This window comes from Papaver somniferum, chromosome 11, assembly GCF_003573695.1.
Source record: "Papaver somniferum cultivar HN1 chromosome 11, ASM357369v1, whole genome shotgun sequence".
NCBI classification, from domain to species: Eukaryota; Viridiplantae; Streptophyta; class Magnoliopsida; order Ranunculales; family Papaveraceae; genus Papaver; species Papaver somniferum.
The window spans coordinates 59974825-59984205 of record NC_039368.1 but is presented as its reverse complement, the minus strand read 5'-3'; the positions used below and the strand labels follow the sequence as shown (position 1 = coordinate 59984205).

Genomic DNA, 9381 nt, shown 5'->3' with positions numbered 1-9381 from the left:
TTGAGTTTTAGTAGGAATTGCATAAACATTCAGTTCTACTTATTAAATCGTAAATTGGCCTGTATGTTGTCTTTAAGCCAACGTGATAAAGTTTTATTAAGTAGTTTCATGTGTTGCAAAAACACAATAAGAAAAACAACAGGAACTTGGACAATTGCGATGAAACCCTGATGTTTATAGTAGCGCAACTTACTATGCTCCCTATTTACACGTAAGGGCAAGTGCTTATACAGAGTTTAGGAAATTTTGGTGATGGAGATATTACAACGGAACATTTAGAAGTTAGACAACCACGTATCGTTCTTAACATCCGGAGATGTACTGCTGTTAGCACATTCCATCCTGCACCATTTAAGTTACGAAAGAAATGAAAATTCAAAAGAAAGAATTTTTTATAGTAGTAAACGGTGGAGCTAAGGAAGCTCAACTACAAAAAGAAAAAGAACATTAATGATTACATATTTTGTCAAAATGATGAGTTTAGGGAGAGAAAAAATAACACGAAAATACTGGAAAGCAATAAAATGAAGCCACAAAGGGTGACGCCACTCTACATATTAGAAAGCTAGAAAGACCAAATCGGATAGGTTTCGAAAGTTATGCATTGCTCTATCATGAGATGGCATGATGGTAGATGATTCATGGAAAGCGTTGTAGACATATTCCACACCAACAGAGCATGTAATCCTGCAATAATAAACAACACCAAATGAGGTCCTTGCTTGATTCAAACTAAGAAAATTAAGTAAACAGGTGAAGAAAAAATGCAACGATAAACAGCATCAAATGAGATCCTTGCTTGATTCAAACCAAGGAATTTAAGTAAATAGGTCAAGAAAAAAAAACTAAATGGTAATGAAATTTACTCTGTTTAGATCACTTTTGACATTCATTACGTACGAAGAAATGCATCATACCCCGTATCCTTAAACCAATACATCAAAATTTGCTTCAAGCTACTATCAATCATAGACCACAATCTTCTATAGTTTGCTCTAACTGTGGCAAACTGATTGGCACACACATTAATAGTCTGCTCTAACTGTGACAAAGTAATTGACACAATCGATATATCAAAATGTGCAAGTTCAGACCAATGAAACATTCACCAGCAACAGTAAGGTTGTTTATTGTATCATTTGCACCAGCAGAACAATAAACACTTGGTGCAAAGTATAACACAAAGTTGAATCAAGAATGCAAACCATAAAAACATTTAGACCGTGAAAACACAGTTCAAAATCAAACATGCTATAATGTTAGAGTCACTTGATGTCAACACCACCAAAAATGTTACAAATATTTGACAGTAGATGTACCAACATTTTGCAAGGATCAAATTAGGAGTTTCGCCATAGTGTTCGTAGCTATATATGAACCGTCCATTAATCTGTGCTCAAAATGTAGATCTTCGTTTGGAAAAAGATCAAACCTCAGTAAGAGGCGAAACTTAATAGATTAAGGCTTCCTCCGGTTTCTCTTTCAGAGTACCACTCGCTGACCTAAAAGCATAAAATGGAAGATCAAAATTACCCCTTTCTTTTTTTCTTACTATGAAACAAACAATAATCAGGAGATACTTACGTGTAAAAGCATTCGGACAGTCGAGGTATACCGAATGAGACCAAGTATCCAACCACAATACTAACAATTTTTTTCATGCTAAGTAAATTAAAATTAACAAAAACTGAAAATTTCTACGTGCTGCATTAAATCAAAATCTAATACACCCATTTTATAAAACCCCCTAAAGGTATTAAATTTGAAGAAACCGGTTAACATAATGGACTTTACCTGAAAAGACAATCAGTTAAAATGCAATCTGATTAAAAATTAAAAAAGACAGTAGAAATAGATTTTACTTGTTGATAATTAGAAAGATTAAAAGATTACCTTACTAAAGAATCTTCCAAACATGTTATGGAACCAAAACCAATCCATCAAATTAATTATTATCCAAACAGGTTGAATCTTCACTTTACAAATTGAATGTCAGTGATTTTCTAATTTACCAATCAAGAAAGCAACTGAAACTAAAACATGAGATAAATTATTGTACCTAAAAAATATTCCAAACTGCAAATTGGAGAAAAATAAAAACAATATTTACAATCAACTAAATAACATTGACTAACCGATCAAAAAAGAAACAGACTGAATAACAGTGACTATACTTGGGGGTCATAGAGCTATGCGATGGAGCGTTAGTGACGAAAACCGGCATTCGTTCTTAGGTTTATATAATGATGAATCGAGCTTTAATTTCAATCCATAAACAACTAAACGGTTGAACTTGCTAAAAACTGGAGAGTACAACAAAGAAAAAAACCAAACATCTATTTTCGTGAGAAACTTTTGGACACGGAGAGCAAAATTAGAGTGTCCTACATTTAAACTAAGAGTAAGAGAAGGTGAATTGCGATATGAGGAAGAAGGTGGGAGAGTGATTAGGTTTCCTAGAGACTCGCCTGGTTGCTAAGATTGTTTGATAAGGAGAAAAAAAAACGAAACGTCTAAGACATTGATGATAAGATTTATTACGCCTAATAAACTAAAATAAATGAATAGTTTCCGGAAACATATCAGTGGCTCCATCCTGATCGTCCTTTATGAGGAGAAAGTACAGATACCCGTCCAAATGGAAACGCATATTTACGCTCAATCTGGACCGTTCTCTACGTGTACAAAATGTAGATCTTCTTCCACACAGAAAAATGCGCATCATCTTCTGGACCGTATTTATATGTCCTAACTCCTAACTATAGATGACCGCCGATACGGGAAAACACCACTGTCCCTTATAATATAGATTGATAAGTTGGTAACCGTTAACGTCTTGATTTATTACAAGAGAAAATTAGGCGCATGCACAAAAAAAAAATATTCTCATTGTCAGGCCCACAATTAATTTTAGGTACTGTGACACCCATAATTATTTCCGTGACACCCAAAACTATCCGAAATTATTAAGAATCAATACATAACTCGTTATGCAGCCTAATTTTCAGGGGTATAATTGGCAACGCAACTTGGATATAACATATCTAAAAACCCGCGGCTTGGAATTTTACCAATTTTATATCGTTCGAAATCTTTTTAAGAGAGTTACACAACGAGTAGAAACAACAATATCAAATTTTTGTTTTTCACGAAAAAATCGGAGGTGATCATCATTTTAAGGAAAGATTTCGAAAACTGACTACATATTCGTTATGCAGACTCCAAAAAAGATGCATAACACAATATGCATACATCACAAAAGATGCATAACACGTTATGCAACCATATTTTTGTTCATGCATCAATTATTTTGGTTATGCAGCCACTAAAATGATGTATATGCCTGAATCCAACAAAAAAAAGCAGACGCATAACAAATTATGCAACCATTTTCTCGACTGCATAACAATTTAGGCATCTATAACAGGTTATGTAGCCATTGTTTTGGTTGATTTTAGTGCGTACAGATAAAATTGATGCATAATGCATTATGCAGCCACATTTTCGGATGCATAACAGGTTATGCATCCATTTTCACGGCTGTATAAAATGTTATGCAGATATTATTGTAGGTGCATGACAAGTTATGCAGTCTTTTTTATTGCTGGTTTTGATACTAACAAATAAGTTGATGCATAACGTATTATGCAACCATTTTCTGGACTGCATAACAAGTTATGCAACAATTTTTGTAGATGTATAACAGCACCGCAATCCCTTGTAAATCATCAAACCAATAATTCCATTATTCTACATCTCAGGTCACATTACCACTTTCACCTTATTTCTCTGTCCATCTCTCAATCTTACTCTTCAAAATCCACAACCAAGAAGTTACCTTCTTCATCTTCGATTCTTGGTAACAGCAGCAGCGGTAGACTCGTCTTCTTCAATACTCTAGTCTCGATCTGATTTATTTCCTTCTCTGAGCTTAATTTCTCCATCCGAGAATCCTAATTTCACCAAAATCATCAAATCCGTCAAACCCAACTTTCAATTTAGCCTTCTCTATCTCAGACAGCATCGTTGCTTCCTTATTCAGACAAAACGCGTCCATAATCTCCTTCAATTTCTTTGTGATTCTCAACATCAAGCCATAGCTCTTCTTCCCTGATTGAATCGACCAAATGAAAACAACTTCATCTCCATCATCACTGTAACAATAATCTTCACCAGTCTCTGATCCTCACGCTCGATTCATCACAGCCATCATCAACAAAAATAATCAAATCTGTCTGCTTTCTTCACGATTCAAACAAAGAATCACATCAAATCTCACCATTCCCATTCTCAATCAGTTTAGAATAACTTCATCTTAATTCTTCTCGTTCTTCCCTGATTTATTCGGCTCCCAAGTCTCTGAGATTTCATTAACTCTCAGCAACAGCCGCCATCGGGAATTCACGGTAGAGTGGAGAGGAAGAAGAAAAGGAGTTGAAGATGAAGATGAAGAAAAAAAGACTGAAACATAATTTTATAAATTCTGGGTGTGGGAGAAATTTTACCCCAGAAAATGGTTGCGCGCCTGAAATTTTCTGGGCGTGGGTTTCACATTGGAAGAAATCTGTAAAATGGGTTTGTCTGTAGTTTTTGCTTATTACAAAGTTATACCTAGCCAGGGCCATAAAATTTCTTGCAAAATATATAAATTGCGGTCTCTTTTGTTCACAAAGAATAATACTTTGATTAGGAGATGTATGGTATAACCATGGATGTTAAACTATTTACATATCTTAGCTTAAGATTTTTTTCTTTACTTTTTTTTTGCTCTCTTCAAGGGTGTTGCAACCAGGCACATCACATGCATCATCCTTGTGATATAAGTGGCTTACACAATTCGGTTAGCTTGCTATTTTTTTCCATGTACATGCCAATATCGTATAGCTAAATAGGCATTATAAAAACCCAGGGAATATACTACAACTACCTCAAGTGTATTGCAGTTATCTCTCAATTAGATGATATGAAGGTGTTGGACCATGTGGGGCATACAGGCTGTCGGGGCATCTAACCCATATAATGAAGGGATCAAGCACATACCACAATTCACCACGAAGGGTCATCTCGAATAGGACAAGCAACTCGATCCTATTAAGAGAAAGCCAACATCGATGCCAAGGGACAAAGGCCAAATAAAGCTTAATTCATATATGCCAAGGGACTCAAGTGATGCACAATATTTTGCATCACTGATGCCACTTAGTTTTTAAATATGGATTCTCTTATTGGGGACATGAAAATTGGTAAAATATTCACCTTTCCTTCGAAATGCGTCAAACTTATGGATTATCAGTAACAAACATAACGACAACCGTACCTACTCATCATGAAGTTGCCTCTCGTAAGTAATACGGCATGATGATGCTTTCGCAACAAGTATGCTTTACCGTCGATGCATTTCCCCTTTATGCTCCCTCATCCAACCCTCCCTTCTTATATATGTCTTATTAACATTTCAACAAATAAGAATTTGAGAGTTAAGTGTCATGTACCGAGTATCTATATATATTTTTGCGACATAAGATATCCAAGTAGGTGCATATGATGCATATCTCATTCTCGGCCAATGCCTAACTTGCGAATTGCACCATAATGATGTATTTTAGATCTTAGACGACGTTTCTTCCTTGTATAAGTCTTATTCACATTTCCACGTTTAGAAATTTGGGAGAAGAATGATACACATGACTACCCAAATCCGTTTGGGTGCAATATTCGACTGAACGATGCATCATCCACTCCATGATGCATCCCTGAGTAAGGGACATAAATAATATTGCATCTTTGAGAAAAGTGCAAGCTTAGCATCATAATGACAAGCTGATGCATCACTTGCACCAAGTATGCATCACAAGTTTAAGATGATGATTTCTCCTAGCAATGCATCATCAAGTATGCACCATTGCAAAATGATGAATTCCGCGGCAAGAATCCTCACTTGCACCAAGTATGGATCACAAGTTCGAGGTGATGCATCATTTTTCTCAATGAGGCATCATAATAAGGGACAAACATGGTGAAATTCGATAAAAGATATATCACTTTAACAAGTGTGCATCACAGGCTTGAGGAGATGCATCAATGAGGCATCCAATACAGGCATAAGACGAAGCTTCATCTCATTCAATGACGCATCCTAGAGTATACGCCATGTAAAAAATAAAATATGGATGTCATAAAACCACTCTGTCGCGGTCGTTGAGTTGACCTTGAAGAGTTAATAGGGTATGCATCTCCTCTTCTACTAACTCCTTTATTAGTTTTCTCAATTAAGCTCAAGTTTCAGTTGTTTAAGCACGATAAATCACGTTTTCAGTTGATTTACATTAAGATTTACCAACGCCAATTGTTTAGAATAATTGTTCTGAAAATATTACTTAATTTGGGATTAATTATTCCGGGACGGATAAAGCAACAATTATAATCATTTGAAGTAATAGTGTTGACAACTCTCCTAATAAGTGTTTTTGATGAGCACGTCAGTCTATTAAATCAAAACATGTCCCAATATGCAACCATATTATATTCTCCTTACCGTTGTCTAGGTTTACCTTTGTAGATATTTCATGAAACTAATAACCTGGTAGTAATGTCTAACCTCCTATGACTGTTGGGGAAAATTATCCAGAGTTTTCAGATGTCGAAGATTTATGATGAGGGATAACCAAGTTTTTGTTGATGCGTCAAATAAGCGTTGAGAAACACTGGTTTGTTGTGTCGATGTATTATTTCAAAGAAACTATTAAATATTATTTTCGTGGTTCTTATTTGTTTGTCTTTTTTCTATGTAATTGTGGACTTTTCCTGCTTGGTTGGTTAATTAGTAGAGAGAATATTTATTATATTTGTACGTGTCATTTTGTTCTTTACTTTTATATTTTCGTTTTGCCTCATGTCGTATCTAGTTGTTTTGTTCTATGATGATCTGGTTGTGTTGCCCTTTTAACTCGCATCAATCGCGCATAAGTATAATGCCTTTTTACATTTTTATTGTGTTGGTAAATGTAATAATTCAAAACTTGATATATTTTTGCCAGATAGTCTTGCCGATGGTCAGTTGCACTTTAGTGGGAAGACCTATTAGTCACTTGTTATCCCATTTGGGCCGGACGAATAAACATCACTCAGTATCCAAGTACATTATATATCATGAGCGTTAATTCTTGGGGATAAAATTTTCTTTGGATGACATTCACGTCAATAAGACATATTTATCCATCTTATCTCCACTTAGTGGTTTGTATTTATTATGTCTCGTGCACCGAAGGAAGGAGGTACCTTTCTTCTATCTGACTTTCAGAGTACAACTGGTTGATTTTTAACCATTTTGTTACATGGTAGACTTGTTTCCTAGTCATTACATATAGACATCTAGGGGCATTAGTATGAGGATAATTAAATTATATTGTTAAAGTTATCTTTTTTTATGCGAGTTTCGAGTGCTAAAAGATGATTGGAATCTTCCCTAAGCTTCTAAAATGGTGACTCAAAATATTGATTGGTAATGAAAAATAAAGGGTATCTACTACACCACCAATATTTTCGTTCATGAACCTACATGGACAATATAATGAATATGATCTATCAGAATAAGATCCTTGTACCTGATTGTATACAAGGTCAACCTAGTATGTATTTATATTGTACATGAACCGAATTCCAACAAGAACAAATCTTGTAATCTATCTTTCGATGTCGGAATTCATAAAAACTAGTCTTGCAGGTTATTTGCAATTGAGCTAAAAACTATCTAGGTTGATCAAATCAGTTCGTGTACGTGAATAATTAAAAGTGTCCAGGAATATCTCAAAACAACCTAGCCTGCAAACTGGAAGAATCAATTCTTTTGCCCGAATAAATAAGAGATTTAACATCAAGATAAAATCAATGGTAAAATCAATTTGTGAACATGAATATACAAGTTAATGCGTTTAAAATTTTCCTCCGCAATCATAGTTTGTTGAACAAAGAACTGTCGCCAACCTTTTATGAGATAAGTTCTATTGGAAAACCATTTCTATGATTTATGTCTCGATATTTTCAAGTACTAGCTTGAAATCGAAACTGCTTCTTTGCAATTCATCATAATACTAAAGTCATACAACATTGTGTCTATAGGTAGAATGCCACAAACAATGAGTAAATAGGATTGTTAGAGCATTGCTCGGTCGAACTCATAAGTGTTGATATCTCAAGCTTGTTGTCAAATTTAGTTGTCAAAACTACATCTTGATTTCTAGTCTACAATTAATTAAGTCTCGGATTAGGATAGAAGTATGTAGTTGAGAATCAGACATCACTTCGTTCTAAAGTTTGAAGTCGAAGATCAACCGAAGCTTTTGGAGAACTTCTTCAACAAAAGGTAAGTGAAGACTGAACCACCTAATTCTCAAGTTATATTCATCCTTCTATCTACGAGACATTGTCGCATGACTTATTAGACTATCGTAAGCATATCAAGAATTTCGAGTCAAGTTTATCTTGGTAATTAGTTCCCAAAATATATACGACTAAGCTTAATGAATTTTTTTTCATACTTGATGAATTTCGGTTAAGAAAAATTTATTGCTCATAATCTAAGTTGTGATTCAAAATTATCATTCGAAAATATCCTGAAACAGTGATATGCATCATTGATGTTAATTGGGAATGTTTCGAATTGGTTTGGAGAGAAATATAGAACTATTGTAAATCTGGATACAGGACAGTATGCATGCCAGTTTCACAAACTGGGAAAACTGTTATAGATCCGGAGCCGAAGTACACGTACTAGCGTATCTATGTGTCGACATTGACTTAGTGGTACACATACCCAGTATCCATACCACAAAAAGTCTGTAAACTCGTGAACCTGGAATGGTACGTATACCTAATATGCATATCAAAATGAACTGTTGTTTTTGAAACCGGTGTGGTATCCATACCCGGTACGCAAACTGGAAAGTTTAGTAAGTTATGAAACTTATATTTTTCTTAAGGGTACACATACCCGTTACATGTACCATGAAAAATATAGTCACGAACAAGGAAGAGTACACGTACCTGGTACACGTACTTTCGTTGTCAAATATTTTCAGATGAACATAAAATTATTTCTGCGAGATAATTGGCATTTGAATGAATTTATAAGAACACTGTGTAGACATGATTGATCACATTATAACCTATGGTTGTGACTCAAACTTAAAGTCTTAAGTGTTATAAGAAAATGATTAAGTTTATAGTTCAATCGGCTAGTTTCAGCTATCTGTTCATGAACAATGTCTTTATACACAGTCCGATTATGGTTCACCCTAACCATAGTGTATATCTTGATATGTCAATCACATTTCAAAGATTCATATAATGATGGATATTGTTTGCTTGTTTCCAAATCTATCT

At 34.7% G+C, this 9381-nt stretch overlaps 1 long non-coding RNA gene across 2 annotated transcripts; it reads right to left on the bottom strand.

Annotated features, from left to right (window-relative positions):
- Positions 1–374: 374 nt before the first annotated feature.
- On the bottom strand, positions 375–2508 carry LOC113321548. Of its 2 annotated transcripts, XR_003346744.1 has the most exons (3): positions 1585–2508; positions 1324–1502; positions 375–687 (listed from the first exon to the last, which is right to left on the bottom strand). It is a non-coding gene; the product is annotated as an uncharacterized LOC113321548 (long non-coding RNA). The 2 variants fall into 2 exon arrangements; XR_003346743.1 differs by having other exon boundaries at positions 1324–2508.
- Between the last annotated feature and the right edge of the window lie 6873 nt (positions 2509–9381).